Raw genomic sequence first — 26,698 nt, forward strand, 5'->3', positions numbered from 1 at the left:
TCATCCGGGCAAGGCCAATGTAGTGGTTGAGGCTTTCAGTAGATTGTCTATAGTTAGTATTGCTCACATTGAGGATGGTAAGAAAAAATTAGTTCAGAAAGTTTATCAGTTTGCTAGGTTGGTTGTTCGTTTGGTTTATTCAGCTGAGGGTAGTGTATGGGTGCAGAATATTTCAAAATATTCTTTGGTTCCAAACAGAGATCCTAGTTTAGTTAAGGTTTACTCCCAAGGAGAGATGGTGTGCTGCATTGCCAGGGTAGATTATATATGCCATGTGTGGATAGCGTGAGGTAGTGAATTCTTGTAGAAGTACATGGTGCGCATTACTCGATTTACCCAGGGGCCACTAAGATGTACCGTGATGTGTGGGAGATCTATTGGTTGACTGGGATAAAGCGAGACATTGCAGAGTTTGTGGCTAAGTTCTCTACATGTCAGTAGGTCAATATTGAGCATCAGAAGCCTAGTGGGTCTATACAAGAGTTCAGTATTCCCACATGGAAGTGGGAGGAAATGAACATGGACTTTATGAAGGGTTTTCCTCATACTCGTCGTCAACATGATTCAATTTGGGTCACGTGGACAAAATGATCAAATCTGCCCATTTTTTGCCAGTTTATACCTCTTATTCAGCTGAGCATTATGCCAAGATTTATGTTAGAGAGTTGGTCAGATTTCATGGAGTTCCATTGTCCATTATTTTAGATAGAGGTATGCAGTTCACCTCTTATTTTTGGAAAGCTTTCCAAAAGGGTCTTGGTGCCCAAGTTTACCTCATTACAGCCTTCCACCCTCAGGCAGATGATCAAGTAGAAAGGACCATTCAGACTCTAAAAGATATGCTAAGAGTGTGTGTCATTGACTTCAAGGGTAGTTGGGATGACCACTTGCCTTTAATTGAGTTCGCGTATAATAACAGCTATCATTCCAGCATCCAGATGGCTCTGTTTGAGGCGTTTTATAGGAGGATATGTAGATCTTCCATTGGTTGGTTTGAAGTAGGTGAGGTCGCAAGAGTAGGGCTTGACTTATTATTTGATGCCTTAGAGAAGGTTCAGATGATCAGGGAGTGGCTTAAGACAGCTCTGAGCCGACAGAAATCATATATATATGTGAGTATAAAGGATCTAGAATTTGAGATTAGCAATTTTGTGTATTTGAAAATATCCTATGAAGGGAGTGAAGAGATTCAGCAAGAAGGGGAAACTCAATCCCCGATATGTCAGTCCTCACAAAATTCTCAGCCGTTTTGGAAAGGTAGCTTACGAGCTTGAGTTTCCTTCATACCTAACTTCAGTACATCCAATGTTTCACGTTTCCTTGCTAAGGAAGTACATAGGTGACCCAGCGGTTGTAGTCCTTATAGACGGTATAGATGTTTAGAACAGTCTCTCTTATGAGAAAGTCCCAGTCAAAATTGTTGATCATCAGGTTCGTAGACTGAGGAACAAAGAAGTTCCTTGGGTCAAAGTTCTTTGGCAAAATTAGTCCATTGAGAGAGCTACTTAGGAAGTAGAAGTAGATATGCAGAGAAAGTATCCTCACCTCTTCTCTATAAACTTAGACTTAGCTCAAGGTAATAGTCTTCCTTAGATTTACTCAGTTCCATGCTCAGATTACCTTTATAAACATGGTATCAGTTTAAGCTGCATAGCATTCTCATATCATGAATACCTTCATGAAATAGCTCAGTCATGTTTCATGTCTTCAGAGTTCAATCATACTTCAGTTATGCATGTTAAGTATGAAAACTCAGTTTATCAGTAGTTTCAATTATATAATCATGCTTCAATTGTGCATGTTCAGTATGTAAACTTAGCCTATCAGTATTCTCAGTTTAGTAAGTCTCATTCAAGGATGAATATTCCCAAGGGGAAAAAATTGTAAGACCTCATAAAAGTACTAGTCTAATCCAGTCCTATATTGAATGGTAAGAGGTCCCTGACTTAGAAAAATTTAGCTAAGTATTGACACTTAGTCTCACATTTGGCCTTGATATTTCAATGACTTTATTTTCGACCCTTACTACCCTAAAATGTTGATTTCTAAGTTGATTCATGATCATGGATGCCAATAGGTGTTCTCGGATGAGTTTCATATTTTTTAAACATCGTTTGAGGTGCGTTTGGGTGTCCAAAATAGTGGATCGATACGATCTTAATGCGCCGCCATCGATGCATTAAGCCGATACGATTTCGGCGAGTTTCGTCAGCCATCGTGTCAATCCCATCGATGCATCCCATCAGTCTGTGCATCACTATGCATAATTTTTTGCTTTTTTAATTCTGCGTCTAGAGGGGTAATTAAGTTAATTTCCCACTTTTGTTCAGCCCTAAAACAAGAGATTAAGCCACCCTAGTGGCAAAATTCATTCTTTATTCTGAAATTCTCTCAAGAACACAACCCTAGGTCATTCAATTTCAAGTCCTAGGCACAAGAAATCACCAACAACTTTCATAAAATTAACAAGCAAAGTATGTTAGGTGTTGATCCTCTGGTTTCCTTCCACCCTTGGAGTTGAAGAACCCTTTTTAAACCACAAGTTTAATGATTTCATGATTTGCATACTTGAATTTAAATATGTGTTCATGTATGTATTGATGGTTGGTTTTCAATTCAAGATTCATTACAAGTTTTACCAAATAAAAATAACATGGGTGATGAATTATGTGATTCTCATAATTAACCCTTGAATTTACAAGTTGAATGTTGTAGCCATGATATATATGTGGTTATTATTATGTGAAACAATCATGCTCCCCAAAGTGTTTGTTGGAATGCCTATATGAATTGAATAGTGCAATCATGACATGTCATCATATGGTCCCATTCATGTACAAGTTTATGCCTATCAAGTGTTTATGCCTATCAATTTTATGCTATTCAAGTACCAAACATGGGCTAGCTTGTGGTCCTTCGGGGTCGTACGCAGCATGTGACGTCCGGGATATAGGGCATTATACCACCCTTGTGGAAGGACTTCAAAAATTACTTAAAACACAAACGAAAGGAGATGACAGTCAAAGACCTCGTTATGAGGTTGCACATTGAGTAAGACAACAAAGCCACAGAGAGAAGGTTGAAAGGAAATTCTGCAATAAATGGAGCTAATATTGTAGAAGAATACTCTGACAATTCGAAGAAGCGAAAGAAAGCAAGACAAGAAAGCAATTGACCTAAGAAGAAATAGATGGGGAAATGCTATAATTGTGGCAAGATTGGTCATAAGTAAATACATTGGTGTGCCCCAAAGAAAGACAAAAAGAAGGATCAAGCCAATATGGTTAAATCTAAGAATAAAATGGATAATCTATGTTCCATGCTTTCTGAATCTAACTTGGTGGGAAATCGAAGAGAATGGTAGATGAATTCTGATGCCACCCGCCATGTTTGCACCAATAAAGAGTTGTTTGCTGCATTTTCTCTGGCTTAAGGCAAAGAGAAGATCTATATGACAAACTCTGCAATTGTAAATTTTGAAGGGACGGGAAAAGTCTGCTTTAAAATGACGTCAGGCAAAGTGTTGACTTTCAACAATGTCCTTTATGTACCGGAGTTAAGAAAGAACTTGATTTTTGTATCATTTCTTGACAAAAATGGATTCAAATGTGTATTTGTTTTTGGCAAAATTGTAATTAGTAAAGGGAAAGTGTATGTAGGAAAAGGTTATATCACTGAGGGCCTTTTTAAGCTAAACATAATGACAGTTGAAATCAATAAAAGTTCTGTTTCTTCTTACTTGCCTGAGTCTAATGAATTGTGGCCTGAAAGATTATGACATGTCAATTATAAAACATTGTAAAAATTGATTAACTTAGAAGTATTTTCAAAAATTGAGTGCAATAAATCAAAATGTCAAACGTGTGTGAAATCAAAGTATGCTAAGCATCCATATAAGTCCGTTAAAAGGAATTCTAATCCCTTAGACTTAATCCACAATGACATTTGTGAAATGAAGTCAACACTATCTCATGGTGGAAAAAAGTATTTTATAACTTTTATTGATGATTGCACCAGGTATTGTTATGTCTATTTTCTAAACAGTAAGGATTAAGCAATATATTCATTTAGGCAATATAGAACAAAAGTTAAAGTTAGAGTAAAAAATCAAAATAATAAGAAGTGATGGGGGAGAATATGAATCTCCATTTGTGAAAATATATGTGGAGAATGGAATTATCCATCAAACTACTGCCTTGTATTCACCTCAGTCTAATGGAATTGCGGAAAGAGAAAACCAAACCTTAAAAAAAATGATAAATGTCTTACTTATAAGTTCAGGTTTACCGCAAAACTTGTGGGAGGAAAGCTATTCTTACAGCTAACCGAATACTCAATAGAGATCCCCATAGTAAAACACAATCAATTCCATATAAAATATGGAAAGAAATAAAATTCAGCTTGAAATATTTCAAAGTGTGGGGGTGTTTAGCGAAAGTCCAAGTTCTTATGCCTAAAACGGTTAAGATAGGACCTAAGATAGTGGATTGCGTATGCATATGATATGTTAAAAGTAGTAAATCATGTTAGTTTTTGATTCATAAATTTGAACATTCAGATATCAATAAAAATACAGTAATTAAATAAGATAATGCTAAGTTATTTGAACACATTTATCCGTATAAAACTAGACATGAACAGTCTAGTATAGGGTCTAAATAACCTCTATATGAACCAAGTGAGGATGCATACAATGATGATATTTTAAGGCCTAGCAGATGTCAAAGAACATCAACTTTGTTTGGATCATATTTTGTAACATTTCTCTTAGAAAATGAGCCTCAAACATTTAAAGAAGCGATGGCGTCTTCAGACTCATGCTTTTGGAAAGAGGCAGTCAATAGTCAGATTGAATCCATATTGAGCAACCATACTCGGGAGTTGGTTGATTTTCCTCTAGGAAATAAACTTTAGGTTTTAAATGGATCTTCAAAAGGAAAATGAAAGTGGATTGCACTATTGACAAATACAAGGCAAGATTTATAGTAAAAGACTTCAAATATAAGAAAGGCCTTGATTACTTTGACACATACTTGCTTGTAACAAGGATAACATCAATTTAGATATTAATTACCTTGCCAGTGGTATATGGCCCTGAAATTCATCAAATGGATGTGAAAATAGTATTCCTAAATGGAGAATTGGAGGAAGAAATTTACATGACACAACTCGAGGGTTTTGTGGTTCCTGGTAAAGAAAAGAAGGTGTGCAGACTAGTTAATTCACTTTATGGACTAAAATAAGAACCTAAATAGTGGAATGCAAAGTTTAACCAAACCATGTTGGCAAACGAATTCAAGATAAATGAATGTGATGAATGTGTTTACATTAAAGACACTCAAAATCACAATGTCATTATTTGTTTGTATCTGGATGATATGTTGATCATCAATAGAGACATTTCTGACATAAATGCTACAAAACGAATGCTTGAAAGTAAGTTTGATATAAAAGACCTTGGAGTTGTGGATGTGATCTTAGGAATAAGAATCCATAGGATTCCACAAGTGTTGGCGTTGTTACGGTCTCATTACATTGAAAAGGTACTTGACAAGTTCAAGTATTTGGAATTTTGTATTTTCAAGACTCTATTGGACGTGAGCTTTGCACTTCAAAGGAATGAAAGTGAAAGTGACTCACTGTTGGACTACGCAAGAGTGTTGGGATGTTTAATGTATATAATGAATTGAACACGGCCAAACATAGAATGTGCTATTAGTAAGTTGAGTTGGTACATGAGTAATCCCAACAAAAATCATTGGATCACAATGAAAAGAGTTTTGGGGTATCTTAAATACACTCGAGACTATGTTTTGTATTATAATAAATATCCAACAAGAATTGAAGGATATAGTGATGCAAAATAGATTATTAGATTGAATGAAGTAAAATTCACGAGGTGATATGCATTTACTTTAGGTAGAGAAGCAGTCTCTTAAAAATCATCCAAATAGATATATATTGCTCACTCTATAATAGAATCTGAATTTATCGCATTATATGAAGCTGGTGAAGAAGCAGAATGGCTCTAAAATTTCTTGGAAGATATTGGTTATTGGCCCAAACTATTGGCCCTAGTATGTATACACTGTGATAGCCAAGCAGCGATAGGTAGGGCAGAGAGCATGATGTATTATGATAAATCTCATCATATAAGATGGATACATAATACCGTTGGAGAACTACTCTTTAGTGGAATTATAACTATTGACTATGTTAAGTCAAAGGATAATGTGCCGGATCCACTTACAAAAGGCCTATCTAGAGAGGGAGTTGAGAGAACATCTAAGGGAATAAGTTTATGGCCTAGGACAAGTTAGCATGATGGTAACTCTACCTAGCAAACTGAAGATCCTAAGAGGTAGGTTCAAGGAGATCAAACAAAGTTATGACTGACACATTCAACATTTTCAATATACCCAACCCATTCTCATGATGTAGACAATATTTTGTAAACAAGTATAAAGCTTGTGGTGTAAAGCCTTTTAATGATTATCTAAATTTGAAAGATTTGACCAAATAGTTTAATCTATAGGATTGACCATTTAGAAATCACCTATGTGAGGGTGAAGTGGAAGCCGATTCAAGGAGAATGTTAGTAAAGGCCTATTCTCTAATCTCTCAAAAAACCAAAATGTGTTCATGGCTGAAACAAATAAAACCGTGAGAACCATAATGGTAAAATTTTGGTTATGTGACATGTATTGCCTAGGTGTACATTAAAGCTCGACGGTTCAAAGATATTAAATCTACCGATTGACCGAGTGCATCCGATGTATGTTCACTACAGAAAGTTCAAAGGTAAATCCACTTATACAGGTGTAATTAGTCTTTTCTTGAGTATCACATACTTTTCTATAAAGTCTTATAAAGAGTAGTCATTCCCCATTCATGTTAGAAATTATTGGGTTCAATTGGTGTGAATGAAAAATGGAGGGAAAGTGTACTTATTTAAGGAAAGTATGCTTATCTCACATTGGTGGGAGAAAACAACTTTATTGTGTTTTTATTGAGTAACACTCCTTCAAGCGTATAGTGAGGCAAGAACCAAGAGGTTCATCAGTGTCGCTCGCTCGGCTCGGCTTCGGCTTTAACTTCGGATTTTGATTTAGATTTATCAAATGATCGATAATTTTTTTGAAAAAAATATTTGAAATTTGTATAAACAAGTGATCCAAGAAATCCAAGAAAAAATGAAAATATTTTTTCTCCATAAAAATGCCATCAAAAGCATCAGAAATGCACCTCGAAAGGGACAGAACCCTTCGAGGAAAAGGCACACTATTTCCTAAAAGGGGTGGCTGTTTGGCCCGATGTGACTGTTCAAAAAAAGACATACTATTTTGGAATGGGCAGACATGATTGTTCCAAAGTGATACACCCTTGCATAAACCATTGCTTCCTTTTCGAAGGGGCATTTAATGGCTATAAATACCTAAAATAATTTCTTCAGGTAGTACGAATTCTTACTGCATTGAAAAACACTCTTGTACCTATAAAAACTCTGTTTGATCATCTACCATTGAGAGTGTTCGAAGAATCAGAAGGTTTGAGGTACCGCTACATTTTAATTGTGAGCCATTTTATTCTAGGAGAAAAATTCCGCAACCTTGGGTACTTTAGGAAATTAATTCCTTAAGGACACTTCGTGAAATCGTAGGACTTGGTTCTATTTTTCTAATTTATCTTGGTTTTTTTAATTAACATACTTCTTTGATAGTTCTTGATGAACTTGTGTTGAATGTGTTAAGAACTTCATAGGTGCTCTTGAAACTGTCTTGAATAAAAGTTGAAGTATTTATACAAACATATAAATTGTGTACCTGAAACAACATATTATTGGTGCATCATTTGCTTTGTTAAGTGCTTATTACATAGCTGAGATGAAATTGAACATTTAACATATTGGTAATTCCATCACTAAAACAATTCCTATAACCATTTTTTTATTTGTTGGACTTAGAGTTGGAAATCTTGAATTTAAAGAAAGGTGTGATGGGCTTGGAAATATAGTTTTGAGAGTGATAAATGTGCATGATATGGTGCCAACAATGCCTAGAATTATTACTAATGAGATATTTTAATTTGAAAAGCAATTAAAAGAGAAACTCTCATTTCCTTTGAGTTATGCTCATGTAGGGGTAGAGTTCGCATTGGACCATCATCGCTCTCCTTTTCTCAAGCCCAATGGTGATTTCGATTGTAAAAATAACCTGAAGGCCCATTTACACCTCGTTGATGGCTACCACAGAAAATTCCGCGTGTTTCGCTCGGCCACAGGGAGGAATGTCGCTCTAGTCAACAAGGATTCGAGTTTCTTGAAAGAGGATTATGGCATCCCACCTTTTTGTTGGCAAGATGAGAACAAAGGCATGGTGATAACTACTAATGGTAGTGGGTGTTACTAAGAGGTCTGTAATTGAGGCCCATCCACCAGATACGACCCAACATTTTTAGTAACTCCTTAAACATGCTAGAGCTAGACTAAATTTTCCATAGTTACCGCTACTATGTTTTACTATTTGAAGTTTGATTTTGTAACAAAACTTAGTACTGCATAAGTCTTTCTATGAAGAGAATGTGTGGATATAAATTGGTGTTTTGAAATACATTGTGATGCCCAACTATCAATAGGTGACTCAAAATTGTCCTTTCAAAATTCTTCTTTGCTTGGTTAATGCTGTGAAATGAACAAATCTATTCCATTATATATATTATAATTATTTATTATTATTATTATTATTATTATTATTATTTATCATATTTTATTATTATTATTTCTATTTATATAGAAAGATGAGTAAGGGGACGACCAAGGATAATATAGTAAATTCACACCGACAAATATCCTCTCTTTGTGACTCTAGAACCATCCATATTCCTCATACTCTTTCCACACATACAATAGGTATGTTATTTCAATCTTTTTCCCAAAATGCTTGCTCTTCTTTCGATTTCTTTGAAATCTTTAGTTTGCCTAAATTTCTTCCATATCTCTTTGAGCTTTTCAGTTCATGGTTGAATAACTGTTAGTTTCGTACTTCCGATTCTAAATTTTAGATGAATTGATAAATTTATGGGAAAATAAGGGATCTCTTCTCAATTATCATTTGCTACCTATTTTGAAGTTCCAGCTATCTTTTGGATAAGTTATTTCAACTTTTCATCTAGTTTTCCATATTCTTTATGGTGCAATTTCAGGTGAGCTTTTATCTTATCAATTTTGCCCTAATCTTCTTTAGGGTTTCATACTTTTTAATCCCACAGCTTCAATATGACTACTGTTGTTATAATTCTACCCGACTCTCTTTTTAGTGTTCTTCGACATTTATTTTCGTGTGAAAATGCTCAGATTAGAGAAATATAGTATCTGCGATTACAATAATAAAGGTGGTGGAATTATGCTACTTCATTAAAATTTTTAATTTTATTTTAATTTTGTGCAGCTTTCTGGATCTATCCTTAAAGAGAGCAAAGTTAGTAAAAGTTGGTCCATGAGCAAAAATGAAAAATTAAACAAGTCAATAAATTTTTTGAGGTATACACATGATAAGTATATAAAATAAATAGTTTCATGGTGAATTTTCTACTGTTGAAGTTACATGAATGGATGGAGTTATATTTGTATAGTTTTATTCCGTTGTGTTGGATGTTTCATTCTAAAACTTGAAGTAGTAACTGACAGATTGAAATTAACATATCTCAATATCTATGATATTCGGACATTTTAAAAATATGACGTGTGTTAGATACTTCAAAAATAGTAAATTTTTCAAGACTCCATCACGAGTACGACAATATCTTTCAATAGTCTACGCAACATAGCCCAAAATTATTTCATGATTCACATAAAGCAACCATAAAGATAAGAGGATTTAATAGAAACATATAAGACATCTACAGAGAACATCTAATGATTATTTGCTTTTACAATAGAATGTAATATATCATTTTTGTTGTGATTATATTATGACAAGAAAGGTTATTTATTGATTAATTGGACAATGAAGTTAAAAATGTTGATCCTTCATGAGCTATTTTTGTATCTATGAAAGGAAAAACCATTATCAGTGTGTAGCCCTCATTATTTCATTTTGATTTTTTGTATTCCTCTGTGACTTTTATTTTGCGTATTTATACAACATTTATTATATAAGTAAAAAACATTTGCATTTCTTGTTAATTGAAAGTCATGTTTTAGTTTCATTTTGAATATTGTCTCTCACGATAGGATGTTGACCAATAAATCATGAATCACTGCAAATTTTCTGCTTAATGACATATATGGAGAATCAAGTAGTTGAACAAACTCTCCATGAAATGAATAATTAATAGAAATTAAGTTGAGCTAACTTTAACAATGAGATGAATATTTCATCTGGTAAATTGTGTCCTTCTATTTGAACTAATATTATATTTTTATCACTTGATTTATTCCTTTTTGCAATTGCTCATATATGTAGGTATCAATACAATCTAATGTAATATATTTATTTTTTTATTTGGTGTGATAATTGCAACTATCATTCTGCTCTATGTAGTACAGAAGATTAAAATTAAAGATGGTGAGAAAAAATTAGAGGCAACTTATTTAGCGGTCCAATTGAAAATCACATTCTGTAATAATTTTTGTGTTACCTAATTTATTTAATTCAACCACCATCTATGAAATGAAACAATACTATAAAATTTCTCATGAAGAATTTAACCTGGTTCTTTGTATAACATTGGTTGATAGTAATTATATCCTTACAGTAAGGATGTTAATGATGAACATTCTAATTTCTACTCTCTACTATATAAGAGAGGCAAGTTGTGACACGATCAAGAAAAAATAATTCAATGAACTCAGTTCTAGAGATATTTCATAATCTCTATTGTTTCAATGATACTGCTTGATGTTGCTTTCACTTTCTGCAAGATTTCAGTTTTAGGTAATTTTATAGATTTCTTAATTCCAATAAGTTGTCAATACTTTTTTCTTTCATATAAAATTCATTACTGTTATAACATTAGCTTAATTTTTTTTACAAAATTTTCTCATGAGTTGATGGTGGCGTAACCGCTCTTGACTAGGTAAACATTATTTGAATGATCGGATTTTGATCTTTCTTATTTGATTATTTTAATTTCGTTATAAAATTCAAGTGCATATACTGGCTCTTTCAGGTGTTACATACCTCAAGATTGATCATTCACCATATTTTGAGGTCAGTACTCTACCCTCCTCAAATCCCACCTATGAAATTTCACTAGACATATTGTTGTTGAATTGTTTATCCTAGCATAGAAATTAGACTTCATAATTTATTCATCAGAGAAATGTAACAAACATCAGCTTATTTCCTCCTTCCTATTTCATGAAAATTAGACTTTATAATTTATTCATCACAGAGATGTAACAAAGAGCAACTTATCTGCTATGTCCTATTTGCACCTTACTTCACCATTTTTTCAATTTTTTTTTTATCTTGACCCATAGTTTCTTTATGTAGGTTTTTCTAAGGCTAACAAAGACATCTTACCTAATGTCAACAATCTGATGAAGGTAACCCAGAGAGATGACATAAATGAAATCTTGAGACTGAGAGCTTGTTAGTATCACGAGATGTTAATTGGACATCTTTGTATGTAGATATTCTTACAAAATATTTTAGGCCGAATAGAATAGTTGTAGTTGGAGAGTTGTCACTACTATATTTTCTTGGCACTACACCAAATAATTCAACTTTTATGTTTGTGGAAATTCTTGTTTTTTATTTAATTTTGTGGCATTTCTTGTGCCTTATTACTTTGGGTGAATTTTCACGTTTAAGGCTTTATTTAAGAATTATCTATGCACTTTGATTTTGAAAACTTCTACTCAGACCTAAAATTTTTTTGGTATCATAATTCTTTCTTTTCTTATACTATACAATAAATTTTTCTAATTTCTTTCACTTTAGTTAATATTTTTTACCATACACACACATACATATATATTGCTTATATCTTTTTCTATTGCACTCAATAATGTGAATTCTTAATTCTTATCTAATTGCTTATATCTTTTTCTATTGCACTCAATAATGTGAATTCTTAATTCTTATCTAATTGATATTTTATATTTGAATTTTTTATTATACGTAGCATATTGAGCCCTTTCTAAACCAACACCAATCTTTGTCCATCCATAATGATTTCATCAACTAATTTAAGTCTAAGGTAAGTTTTTATTTTGCATAATAACTTAATTATTTTCTTTTTCAATATGTCTTCAACTTTTCGCATATGCTTGCATTCACTGAAGCATAGTGTTTGTTGTTAGGGGTCATGAACTTCTGGTAAATGATTTTTTTTTTACATATTTTCAGTTATTGTAATTTAAGTTTGTTTTAAATTAGTGATATATTTGTACAAAAGTAACTATTTAGTGGCCCTGTAGTACACAAATATTCACTATATAGAATCTCACGTATTTTTAGTTTTTAGATTCTTTACTCGCTGCATCAATTTGGTCTTAATGCAGGTAAATAGATGACAACTTATAATAGCTAAATTATCAGATACAATCATCTAACCAATGCTAAATACATGAAATCTTACATAGAAGGTGATTATAAGTGTATTAATTTCACAGAGGTAATTAATTGTTCATAGATTGTACATCACATGAACTGATAATTTATGTATTAAGATGATTTGGTACAATAAGTTTATTCTAATTCTTTCTCTTTTACTTTTTTTATGATCTAATAGAGGTGATGAATGATGTTTAGAACTTCTACTATATGAGTGTGTAAAGAGTCAATCAGATAAAGGTTCCATAAATCAAAGAACAATGGTGGAGTGTAGATAACTAAGCTTCAATTTGAAGTTATTTATAATTACAACAACAATAAATCTCATAAATTTCAGTCTGAGAAGAGTGGAGTTTACATAGACCTTACTCCTATCTCATGTTATTTATAATTAACTAGACTTATTTGGTTCATACAATTTGTAAGAGATATGACATTTCAATGAAGTATAAAGGATAAGATAGATCTCAACAAGTCACATTAGAAAACGATGTGATAAATTTTACCTATTTGGTGTGATATAATGTATGTATGATATACAGGTGTTGCAGGTTTTTTTCCCTTACCATTCTCTTTCATTTTTTGGATTTTGACATTAATGTATTGCAGCTTTGTAGTTTCTCTCTATCAAGTTGCGATCTCACTATCTATTCTTCAAAAAGAGAAAATGATATTTTTTTGCCTTGTATCTTTCTTAAGATGAATAAAACAGTAGTACTTCTACTGTTGCTTTAGAAATAGGTAGCTTTGTTTCTAATATAAGCTCTCTTAATGTTCATGATGATCTATTTCTACTTATCATATTGTCTTCTTTCAAAAAACAATTATCTTGAAGGTTAATATGAATCAATATGATTCCTATTTCTCCCTTCTCTCCTACATCATGCATTTACATTTCAATTTAAAAATATATCAGATACTAGTCCTATACTGGCTCTTACTTATTTCAACTTACAATAGAAGTAGAAAAAGGTATATAATACAGATTTTATAATCAGAAAATTGCAATCTCTTGTTATTGTGTTAGGAAAAGATGTTGCTTACAAAATTCACGTAGGAGGCATAGTGTGTCGATGTTATGAGCACTTCTATAATATTTTATTTAATTTATGATCTAAAAGAGAAGGAACCAAAGTTTTAAAAAGACATAACAAACTATGATATGTCTATTGTGGATGGTCTTTGACAGTTTGAAATTGTTCCTTTCTCATATTTGAGATGATCCAATACTCCCGTAGACTTCACATCAAAGATGGTAACATGAGTAGAAAAGATAGTTCCACTTTAGGAGAATTACATTGTTGTTATTTGTGCACAAGATATAATATTCTAGTGATGTGCTAAGGAAAAATGAATAGTAAGATTGGCATTAAGTGCTAATAAGTAAATTCTTTTTTTAAAAAACTATCTTAGATCAATGATCTAAAAATTATTGTGCATCCGCATGTTCAATTATGTTCTGATTATTTTTTATTAATCTAATTAATTTCAAGAGTCTACAACTTAGTGAAGATGATGATAGATAAAGCAAGGCAATTGTAGACATAATATTTCTTATGATTTTTTCATCTCATGTTGTTATTTTTCATCAATTTTTTTGGATTTGTTTGCTATGTGGGTTCTGATCTTATTGAAACCATTAATTTATGATTTTGATGATTGTTGTGTTTCTATACTCTCCCCCTCCTCCTTCTCATGCTCCTTATGTTTGGTATTTTTCTATTTTGAGTAATATATTGTACAATTTTTTCACAAAATTTAAAATTTATATTTTTCAAAGTTAGTCCACTCAAGGTTCGTCTGCAATCAAAATTATGCATTTTTTAATCCTTGTGAGTAGAATACTGTAGTTAAAAATTTAATATCTTATGAATTACAAGAAGGAACATTGTCATTGAGCTTGTATATGGAGTAAAATGCTGATCATGCCTTACGTGATAATGTTGATGGAGCAAAAAGCATCGTGAACTATCCCAAGGTAAGTACATTCATTACTTGGATTTCAATATAAGTCAAAACAATCATATTTCTTTTGTTTGTTAATGTGGTTTGTAGTAATGATGAGGAATGCAAAGAAGAAAGGATTTTCATATTTACGATGGCGTGATTCTTCAAATAAAAAGTACATGAAATCGTTCTCTATAATAAATGTCATATCAAGTGAAGTGTACTTTCAACATCAACAACACGTAACATCAATTGTAGTTTGTGCCTAATGATCTTTGAAGCCTTATCAGGTCTAATTGTCTTTCTCCGAGATTAGACTAACCAGGAGATTTTCCTGTAAGAAGCTGTTGTCTTGCGTTATTGTTGGAAAAAAGGAACACGTGTTTGTAGTTTTAATGATTGACAAATACGAACCTAGTTCACTACTTGTTTTCTTTTGTATGTTGTATAATGTGAACCAGGTCCTAGAACATGTGACATGAATGTGGTATTAGGTGAACTAAGTCCCAAAACAAGTGACATGATTATACAAGGAAATCAAGGACCAATAAAAAATATTGGAGCCACGAAATAAAGAAGAAAATAAATAAAAGAGCAAAAAGGAAAGAATGGAGCAAATAAGAAAAGAAATAAAGAGCAAAAAAGGAAAGAAATAAAAAGAAGAAATGGAGTCTAAAGAGGATTTAAAGTTTCCTTATATGATACAACCTCATTATACGGAAAGGGATGACATATTTCCTCATAGGAAACTAAGTTCCATTTGGATAAGGAGTCCAATTCAGTGATATTCTAGGGCATGAAAAATCTCAAACATATATATGGCAAGAAGATCATTGAGAGTCGCACCTATTGCAAATCCACAAAATTAATCATCTTTATAGCAATAGTCATCGGAGCAAAAACTGCAGAAGTTTATCACAGCAAAACAGAAATCTGGTTCACAGTTTTTTTTTGAGTTTGCACTACTAAATACTAAAATGTGAGAAGCTTAAGGCTGGAGTTAGTAGTCATTGTTGAGTTCATCAATTGGAGTAAATTAATGAGTTTCGAATCTATAATAGGATAGATTCTGAGTTGTAATCTTTTCTATTATTAAACATTATTTAGTTATGAGTGTGAATAATAAAAAGTGGGTTTGACTTTTTATTCGTGGGGTGTTGTAATAAGAAGTGGGTTTGACTTCTTATTTGTGAGGTGTTTTTACAAGAAGTAAGTTTGACTTCTTGGAGTGCTCATATATTGGGTAGAACTGTTGGAGTAAATTGTGGAGTTGTGAGTTAAAAGTCAGGTTCTAGGATTTTGGGGTTGTAATCTTGAGCAAAGATCTTTGAAATTAGTGGAGATTGGTGGTGAAATCCTAGGCAGTTTAGGTCATGATTTTTTATTCCCTTGAGCAAGGAGTTTTCCACGATAAATTTGTGTTGTACTTTATTTTACTATTTGTTGTTTACTGCAGTTCCGAGACAAGGTTCTTAATACGTGTAGTGGGATTAGTTAATTCCTACAGCTCGTATCAGAGAAGGTTTTTTCAATTAAAGGCTAACACCTTAAAAAGGATTAGATGGTTGCCCTACAAACATCTCAGGAAGGTGTTTCACAAATTAGACCACCCCTCTTTAATGGATAATATTATAGGTGGTGGAAGAACAAGATGATGAACTTTATTAATGGAAAGTATCATGATCACTAGATCATTGTGTTGGATGGACCAACAATTCTAACAAAGCTTGGTGAAGATAGAAAGACATGAGTTCCTAAAGGGAGATTAAAATTTGATAATAATGACAAGATCAATTTTCAAAATAATGCAAAGGCCAAGAAAATCATAATCTGTGGAATTAGCCCTGCTGAGTACAATAGGATATCCTCGTGTTCCACTACAAAAGAAATTTGGGATACTTTACAAACATCTCATAAAGGTACCAGTCAAGTGAAGAAGTCTAAGATTGATGTACTAGAAAGAAAATATGAATTATTTAGGATGAAGGAAGGAGAGACTATTCAGGAGATGCATACCAGGTTCACATCAATCAGTAATGAGATCTACTCTCTAGGTTAAGTTGTTCCCAATGGTAAGGTTGTCCAAAAATTACTCAGTGTGTTGTCAGAGTCATGAAAATGTAAGGTTGAAGCTATCTCTGAGGCTCATAACTTAGGCATATTAAACATTTGAAAACGTATGAGCTTAAGAAAATCAAGAATGTAAATTATTAGGGTCTTAAAGAAAAATAATTTGGTTCTAATAGATACTAAAAAGGTAGATTTTGAACCTGAGAATTTGGCACTCATGACTAGGAGATTTCAAAAGGAGTTGAGGAAGAGCCTAAATTTTCAAAATAGGAACCAAGTTCCGAGAAATTATGAAAAGAAAAATCATGACCAAGTATGTCACAAGTGTGTCGGTCCTAAACACTTCATGAAATTTTGTCCTTTATGGACAGTTGAGCACAAGAAAAATAATCAAGAAAAATATAAAAAATAAAAGAAGGACCTGGTTCTTCCATCACACATAATGATGACAAAACATGAACCTGATGTTGTTGTTAAAAAGGCACGTGCTAAAATAGAAAATTCTTTTAATGAATTTGAAGATGAGGAACCATAAAATCGGTCATTACTGGCTATAGTGGAATTTGATGGTGAACAAGAAGGTCATACTTTCACACATGGCAAGTTCAGACTCAGATGGTGATACTGAACAAGGAGAATCTGAGGTATGTTTTCTTGATCTTAAACCTGAACTCAGAAATTTTTCTAAAAAAAAACTGGAAATTTTGGCTTATGTTCTTATAGATGCCTATTATTCTACTTGTTATGACAAGAATCAGCTTATGAGTGATTATGCATCTTTAAGAATGGACTATCAAAGTCTTGATCAAGAAAACTGTTCCTTAAGAAACTCTTTAAAAGAATTTTCTTCTAAAGGAAAAAGCCAAGTAACCACTTATCAACAATCTTTAGAAAATGACATCAAGAAATTGATTGTAAATCTTCAAGAGCTTACTGAAAAAATAGGTTGTTGCAGGAAAATCTTGCAAGGACTAAAGATGAGTTAGAACACATTAAAAAGTTGACCAAGTCCTCAACACTGTAAACTCAAATTCAGGATAGTCAAACCACTACTAGACATGGGATTGGTTTTAAACCTGAAGAACACAAGTCCTCACAAGGTAACCCCGTTAGATTAAAATTTTGTACTCACTGTGAAAAGAAAGGCCATCTTAGAAATCAATGTCAAGGTCAAATTTGAGCAGATCATAAAAATATTAATTTTGTCAAAAAGAAATCTGGTTCTTATAAGATGAATTGTTCTAATTTTGTTAAAAAGAAATCAGTTCTTTACCATGCAAATGCTCAAAAGAAACAGTCTTCTTATTTGTCTTTCTGGGCTATAAGAGATCTCATTCATCCTTTTACTCACTGGAAGGGGCCCAAGTTAATCTGGGTACCTAAGACTAATCTTTAACTAGTGTTTCAGGTGAAGGTGAGAGGAAAATATAAATCATGATAGCTGAATAATTCATGCTTCGAACACATAATCAAAATGTGAGAAAGTTTTCTCTCACTCGCATATTTCCAAGGTTATAAAGTACTCATTGGAACCAAAAAAAGATTGAAAGATAAATTTTTCAGTGTCTCTTAGACGTATAAAAAAAAAAGCACTTAAATTCTGAAACCTGGTTCGAAATGAAGGAGTCATAAAAATTATGTTTAATAAGTTGTGTAACACCCAATTCAGTGAAGAATTGCTCAAAGTAATCAAAAATTAAGAAGAATGTTAGAATGTTCTAGCTTCAATATTGAAGGCTCGCTCACAACAATTGAGAAAATCATACAACAGGAACCTGGTTTGTACAAATTTACAAAAAAATAATAAAAATATTGGTTTTGTGAATGGTAATCTTGATGATTGTTATCTTGAATTTTAGGTTGATAATGAAGGATTTGTTATTGCTGGAGATAATTGTGAAGATTGCGAATAGTCTATACTGGTAGCACCTGGTTTCCAAGCAATTTCTAAAAATAATCAAATTTATAGTCTAGTGGTGATCCTCATATCTGTGAGGGGGTACATGAGACAACGGGAACCAATATTGAGAATATGCATGGTGAACAAAAAAGAGGGGGAGGTATTGGATGATTAAAGGGTTCAATGCAATGTGAACCTAGTTTCTCTTTGCCTGGATCTTGGTCTTATGAAGAAGCACTAATGCAACATCACTTCCTTAATAATTGGCTAGTAAATAAACAATTTTATGCCTGATTGAACATATAATGTATATCTAATAACTAGGTATCGTACTGTTATAGGTATACACCTCAGATACATCTTTGATAGTGGCTAGAAGGTCTGTGGATATTACCCTTGTTTTTTAACTAATTGCATCAACAAATTGATATGTCCAAATTACACCTCTTTTATGAGAGAGTAAGCGGTCGCTGTCAAATATAGAACCCAACTAGGTTGGGGTCGAATCCCATAGGAAATATGGTGCTAATTAAGTTGTATAAAAATTAGTTAACTTTTAATCATTCGTTTCCATAAAACAAAAAAGAAGGAATTTGATTCAGTTCACAAATTAATGGTTTCAGCTTAACAAGATGAAATATGTGTAGTAGTATTCAAATTCAGAGAAATAACAAGCTAGGGTTATGTCCACCTTGTAATTTTTAATACTTTCTAACTATGGGCTTTACAAGTTTATTTATACATCATGCTTACAGAGAAACGTATTGCTTTTAATAACATAATCCTAGTGTTTCTCAACCATCAAGGACTAATTCACTTCAGTTCTCTCGAATCAAAAGTATTTACAAAAACAATACGAAAGCTCCAAGTAGTTAATCCTTTTAAGGCATTAACATATGAAATGGGGGTTGGAAATCTTATTTTCTTATCACTACTCCCTTTTCCAAACCTCAACCTTTCTATCAAACAAGTTGAGTTTTAAGGCACATTCTCTATGTTTACAACCACGAGAATTCAAGATAAATAAAGAGAGTATGATATAAGAAGATCAATACATGATGAATTCAAAAAAGTAATAGATTGTATGTTACAAGGCTTCCATAACCCTAACTAATAAACTTAGCTACTCATGAATAAAACGGGAATCACGATAGAAATATTCATCAGACCAAAAACTAGAAGATGATCTTGGTGTGCGAATAGTGAAAACAAGAGTAAAATCATTTTTCTCTCTCTCCCAAGCTAAGCCGCCCTTGTCCTGTTCAAAAACTAATACTGAATAATAAATAATGATAAATTTTCAGCATCAAGTCTTTTTAATAATCTTTTCTCTCATAATTGCCTTCTAAGTCCTTAAACTAATTATAAATGATAAATTAGTCTTGGACATAGTTTCTAGGCGCCATATTTGATCCATACTGCTACTCTATCTTGTGTTATATGTCATCCGCATTCCATAGTCCCATTATGTCTCCATCTACCTCTTTAATACCTAAAATTATGCTAATTACATTGGTTAGTTCAATCACATAGAAGTAGAGTAAGAACATAAGAAACTAGAAACTTTGTTCTCCAAACTTAGCTAAAATATGGATAAGTTATGGTGCTTAGGCGTATAAATACACCCACGATCAGAAATCTAGGAGGAACTCATAAAAGGGGAACTCAATTCCTTATTTACAATCAGGTATGTACCATCCCTTTCAATGCATGTATTTTTTAAGTATGAGTAAAACTTAAACACTGGTGAACCTGATCCAACCTTAAAAATTCAATTCTTTCAAGAAAAAAACCAAGTTCAGGGGTTTTAAAATTACCCTAGCTCTAATTCAGAGGGAACCTAGTCCCTTTTATTTAGTATCATAATTGTATTATCCACCTCATTCATCTGAACCAGGTTCACAAATCCCAAATCATGGCCTTACCTTTCAAGTATAACTAACCATTTCTTGGGGGAACAACTTTCTTAGGAACAAACTAATATCAGTTCCCTTATTATTGCAAAATTCATTATTGTTGCATAAAATTTGATGAGTCCTTTAATCATATCTACTTTCCTTAACAAGGGTTTGAAAGTCATCAAGAAGAAGACATTTGACAAAAATATCCAAAAGGAGTAAGATATTTGTGCATATGAACCAGCATCTGAAAAAAAAATATAGGTCTCATCATTCAGTTGTTGTTTCATCTATATCTTGCAAATGCATAGTTTATCTGAAGCTAAAAAACTCAGCTAAAGGTGGACCTCATGAATGCTTAGCATGAATTATTATGAAAAAAAAAGTGCACAATGATATAAAAAAGCATTCCACCTCCTCTTTCTCAACCTTAGTACCTTTCCTACCAGTATATATCCTTGAGCTCCTTTGCCTCCAATTTTTCTTGTGGTGCTTATGTTTTGTCTCATACTTATGATATGATATTCTTTTGATTGGGGTTCTAAAGGCTTAAATTTGCACTTGTCTACTTCATTGTATTTCTTCTCTATATGTCTTGATTATGTATGTAAAATGGTTGATGTCCTCAAATTGACTTACCTTTTTATCAACAAATGTGTGTTGAATAGTGTTGCCCGAGTGGTCATGAGTTAAAATGATATTGCACTCATTATATGTTCATTAGGTTTTTTCGTTGTTGATTTCAATGATGACAAAAGGGGGAAGTTATATGGTGTGGAGAAGGAATATATGATGCATTATTTGCCATCATCAAAAATGAGGAAATTGTGGGAAAGAAGGAGCATGTGTTTGTAGTTTTGATGATTGATAAATACGAACCAAGTTTACTACCTATTGTCTTTTGTATGTTGTATTATGTGAATCAGGTCCCAGAACAAGTGATATGAATATGGTATCATGTGAACCAGGTCCCAGAACAGGTGACCTGACTATACAAGAAAATCAAGGACCAATAAGAAAGACTGGAGCAACGAAATAAAGAAGAAAATAAATAAAAGAGAAAGAAGGAAAGAATGGAGCAAATAAGGAAAGAAATAAAGAGCAAAGAAGGAAAGAAATAAAAACAAAAAATAGAGTCTCAAGAGGAGTCAAAGTTTCCTTATATGATACAACCTCATTATAAGAAAAGGAATCACATATTTCCTCATAGGAAACCAAGTTCCATTTGGAGAAGGAGTTCAATTCTGTGATATTATAGGACATGACAAATCTCCAGTATATATATGACAAGAAGATCATTGAGAGCCTCACCTATTACATATCCACAAAATTAATCATCTTCAGAGCAATAGCCATCGGAGCAAAAAGTACAGGAGGTCATCACAGCAAAACAGAAACCTGGTTCACAGTTTCTGTTCGAGTTTGCACTACTGAATACTAAAGTGTGAAAAGCTTAAGGCTACAGTTAGTAGTCGTTGTTGAGTTCATTAGTTAGAGTAAATTAATGAGTTTCGAGTCTATAATAGGATAGATTTTGAGTTGTAATCTTTGGTATTATTGAACGTTAGTTAGTTATGAGTGTAAATAATAAGAAGCGGGTTTGACTTCTTATTCGTGGGGTGTTGTAACAAGAAGCGGGTTTGACTTCTTGTTTGTAAGGTGTTGTAACAAGAAGCGGGTTTGACTTCTTGGAGTGCTCTATAGTGGGTAGAACAGTTGGAGTAGACTGTGGAGTTGAGAGTTAAGAGTTAGGTTTTAACATTGTGGGGTTGTAATCTTGAACAAAGCTCTTTGGAATTAGTGGAGATTGGTGGTGAAATCCTATGCAGTGTAGGTCGTGGTTTTTTACTCCCTTGGGCAACAAGTTTTCCACGATAAATTTGTGTTGCATTTTATTTTACCATTTATTGTTTACTGCAATGATCAGGTTCCTAATATGTGTGGTGGGATTAGTTAATTCCTATAGTTGAGTTGAAGCATGTAAAATATTTCCAAGGTGGAGATAGATTGTCAAGAGATGAGAAGCTTCAAAAATTTACTATGTAGCACTAACTAGAATCTCAGTTTTCACATATATTGTTTAATGTTAGTAAAAGATATACTTTAGATTCAATGTATATTTAAACTTAAAATATTTGTTTGATAAAATCGTGTATGCATTAGTATTGTTGTTATATCAACAATAAAATTATTTAAGTGGAAGTGAAAATATATAGCAGGAGAAGAATCTAGCAAGCTACAAAATCAATCGTTGTATGTTGTTTTATTTTGGCCACTTAATCCAAATAGAGGTTCCTTTCATCGTCATTACTGAATTGGATGTTATTCAATTAAATTAGCTTGATTTATTTTGCGTCGAGGCTATTACCGTTATCAGTTCAGTATGAGAATAAATGCGAGTTGTAATGTTGGATCTGTGCTAAGCACGGACATGACTATCTAGTTTATATAAAAGAGTGAGTTATGGAATGATCAAGAATAACATTATCATTTTATAAAAAATCTAGAACATTTGTTTCTATCAAAAGTTGATGATAAATTTAAAATCACAAAATAATCAAACATCTTTGCCTAAATGCCAAGTGTATCTAAATTATGTGATTTAGGCGGACTTCATAATTTTTCAAGTACAATAGTTTTAAAATGCTTATTAATAATTAATCTATTTTAATGAGTTATTACCCTCATTTAAATTTCTAACATTTTATGTTGTGAAACTTTAATTTTAATTTTATTTTATAAGAATAGAAATATCTAAAAAAAAAAAAAAAGAAGAAGAAATTAAATTTTATTTGCATAATTAATTGCTGACTATCATAAATCTTATGGTAATTATAAAGTATGATTTGTTAAACCTAAAAAATGATTTAAGTGATGATTTTTATTTTCATTTTAGATTAGGATACTATACAATTCAGACGATAAAGTAAAACAAAAATTTTGCTATGAGGTCTTATAAAGGTAATATAAATAATTTTTTCTATAGAAAATGAGATTTATAATTTTTTTAAAATAAGAAAAACTACATATTACATTAAATAAATGAATTTAATAATGTTAAATTTCTTAACTAATGATTTATATGATATAAACTCATTTAAATATGTATTTCTTGGACTCCTTTTTTCTATGAGTTATATTTTTAAATTTTTATATTGTTTCATTATGAAATTACATATGATACACCTATAAAAATAGTTCTTATCTCTTTAAAATACATTATGTTATTTACTTTCATTTATAATATTAGGTACCGTAGTTTAACCATTTTCCTATTGAAAAATATTTATAATATGTATAATTTATGAAAACTTATGTTCAAATATTTATTATTTTATCATCCGTTAACATCATTAATTAAAATAAGCTACATAAAATATAATTTAATAACTTTATTTAATGATTATAATATCTATCACGCTAATTTGTGTTAGTATTTTTGATCTTTTTGTTAGAGGTTATTATTTGATTTGATATGTTTGATATAATTAAAAGAGTTTACACACATAAGTTTTTAAGCTTAATTAAGGAAACATAAAATAGTTATGTCATTATTTAGATTTATGGGATATATAAAAGAAATGTATTATAAACTGATAGGATATCTGCTAATGTCATCGTATATCGCTCTCGAAAATATTTATAATTAATCTTTTTAAATAATTAAACATTTAGAACTCAATTTAATTCTATTACAGCGTTAGACCCATAAAACGGGCATTTCAATGTCTAGTACTTGTCAATAATATCAGGGCAAACACGGGCCTAACAACGATTATGTTTTGAATATTTTAAATTTAAAAGTAGATATTTATAATTTGATACCAATCAGATGCTAAATTGTAAATATGTATGATAAGCTTGAAGACATTTTAAGCTGTTAACTATTGTAATTTATAATATCTTTTATATAATCATTAAATAATATACGTACTCTATTCTCCTTGTCCAAACTTTTGTGGCATTGATAGTCAATTATATTTTTAAAGCAATGTAAATTTCTAATTATTGTAATTTATAATATTTTTCTTCTATTCCAATTTAAGTGGCATTGATATAATTTCGAGAGTCAACCAAATATTTTATATCTTGTAAATATTTTAAGTTGTTAATTATTGGGATTTATAGAATTTTTTTTATTTTTTAAAATATATTATAGATTTAAAAATAATAAGACAAATAAATTAAAATAGAGAAAAAAATGGAGGCAAGGGAAAGGACCAATGAAGTTGTGCCAAAGAAGGCATGTTGACCTTTAAATTTTGTAAGTTGTTAATTATTGTGATTTATAACATTTTTACATATTTTTTTGAAATTTATATCAGATTAAATTATTTTTATATATTTTAAATTTTTAACTATTGTAATTTATAATATATTTCATGTAATTTTCAAATAATATATGTTACTCTCCTTGTCCAAACTTTTTTGTCTTTGGTAGTTAATTATATTTTAAAATTAAATTAAGTATTTAATTATTATGATTTATAATATTTTTTCTTCTACTCCAATTTAAGTGACATAATACTTACATGGCCATAATATTTAATTGAGGGTAATATATTAAAATTACGATTGAAGCAGCGAAACAAACATGTCTTAAATAACTTACAACAACTAATTAGAAGTGATATCGCAAAATTACTATAAAAATACTCGTAAAAAAAAATTTAAGTTGGCCTTATATAAGACATCAAGTTAATTAAAAAAATCAGGAGTTAATTTACTTATATCTATTTTATCTTGTATTAAATACTATTTTATTCTACATTCGTTGCACATATATCTTGCGTCAATATAAAAGGTTGCATACAAAAGAATAAAATATATAATATTATATAGAAGTATTTCTAAGTGTATTTTTATCAAAAATATTATTTAAAAAAATATTAGTGAGGATCTATTAGTGTTTGAGTTTTTCTTGAAAAGTGTCTTTTCAATAGTATTTTTCAAAAAGAAAAGTAATTCTTTGTGAGAAAGAGCTTATGTTATCGACAGTTGATTTCAAGAAAAATGAGTTGTAATTAGTATATACAACTATATTTTTATCCAATATCGTAGTGGGTACTTTATTTGCCAACAAACACTATAGGAAAAAATGAATTCAATTATAAAACTCGTCTTTAGTCCACCGCCAAGAAGAATATCTACAGATTTTGACAATTTCTTGAATAAAATGTGCAATTATTTATCAATAAAATAGGAATATACAATTATTTATGATTACTAGCTCAACAACAAACTAAAAATATAAAAAATTTACCTCAAATTACAAGTAAGTTTATCTCCATAATTATCGACTCTATAAACCTCATCAAGAGAAATATTGAATATTTTAAAACCTAATATTTTTTAAGATTCCAAAGAGCCTACGACAATTTTGTTTAAAAAGTATGCTAAAGTGAATTTTCAACCTAAACAAAATAAGACACAACATAAAAATTGGTATTAATTATAATGTGAAAAATATTATGGCAAGTCTTCTTTTTTTCTTGAAGCCTATGACAAATGACCGATCCATCAAAGCTTTATGGATCCATCTTTCCAGGAGTCAAGAACTTGATCTCACATCCATCCAAAGTATAGCACAAGAAATTCACATAGAAGAATGTTATTATTATGATTGTTACCGAATAAATTAAAGCATGTTATTAAGGATAATTAATTTTCAAGAGTTATCAAAAGGTATCTCTCTCTTTAAGACAGAATGCATACCATAATTATGTGACTTCTCTGAGATCATTCCTTAAAGTTGAAAAAATTTATCTTTCATGAAAATTTCTTACAATTGTTGTCTGTTCTATCTCCTAATTCCTTCAAATTCCTTCCTTCTATGAGAACATTTTTATCAAAGTCTAACAATATTTACTTACCTTGGATATGTATATCACAACCTAGTTTTATGCTTGCATGTCAATCAAAAATTGCCAAATTATTTAAGGTGATGAAGCAACAATTATCTAAAGAATAAATATAGAAGAAAGAAACAAGAAAGCAAAGCTCAAAGAGTCAGAAGTCACCTTCAACGAAAAACAAATCTTATAACCCTTGCAAAGTGATAAAGATAAGTTTTTAGTTACGTCTAGAAAATATTATACTATGTTACATAATTTAAAGATGAGCCTAATTAGTACCGTAAAAATCTTATTTATTAGCATTAGGACTTTTATGAAAAAAAAGTCTCTATGATACCAAGACTTTGACATAAAGCACTAAATGACAAAAAAAACTTTAAATGCCTAAAATTTTACATCAAAACTTTGTACAAGATTTTACGTAACGTAAAGTTATACTAATTTATTCACATGTCTTTTGTCTTTATC

The 26,698-nt window shown here is 31.3% G+C and overlaps 1 pseudogene; it reads left to right on the plus strand.

The window, feature by feature from the left end:
* The window catches only part of LOC107846316, a 22,323-nt pseudogene extending 13,824 nt beyond the window's left edge, over window positions 1-8,499 (plus strand).
* Window positions 8,500-26,698: the final 18,199 nt, after the last annotated feature.

This window comes from Capsicum annuum, chromosome 11, assembly GCF_002878395.1.
Source record: "Capsicum annuum cultivar UCD-10X-F1 chromosome 11, UCD10Xv1.1, whole genome shotgun sequence".
In the NCBI taxonomy this organism is placed as follows: domain Eukaryota; kingdom Viridiplantae; phylum Streptophyta; class Magnoliopsida; order Solanales; family Solanaceae; genus Capsicum; species Capsicum annuum.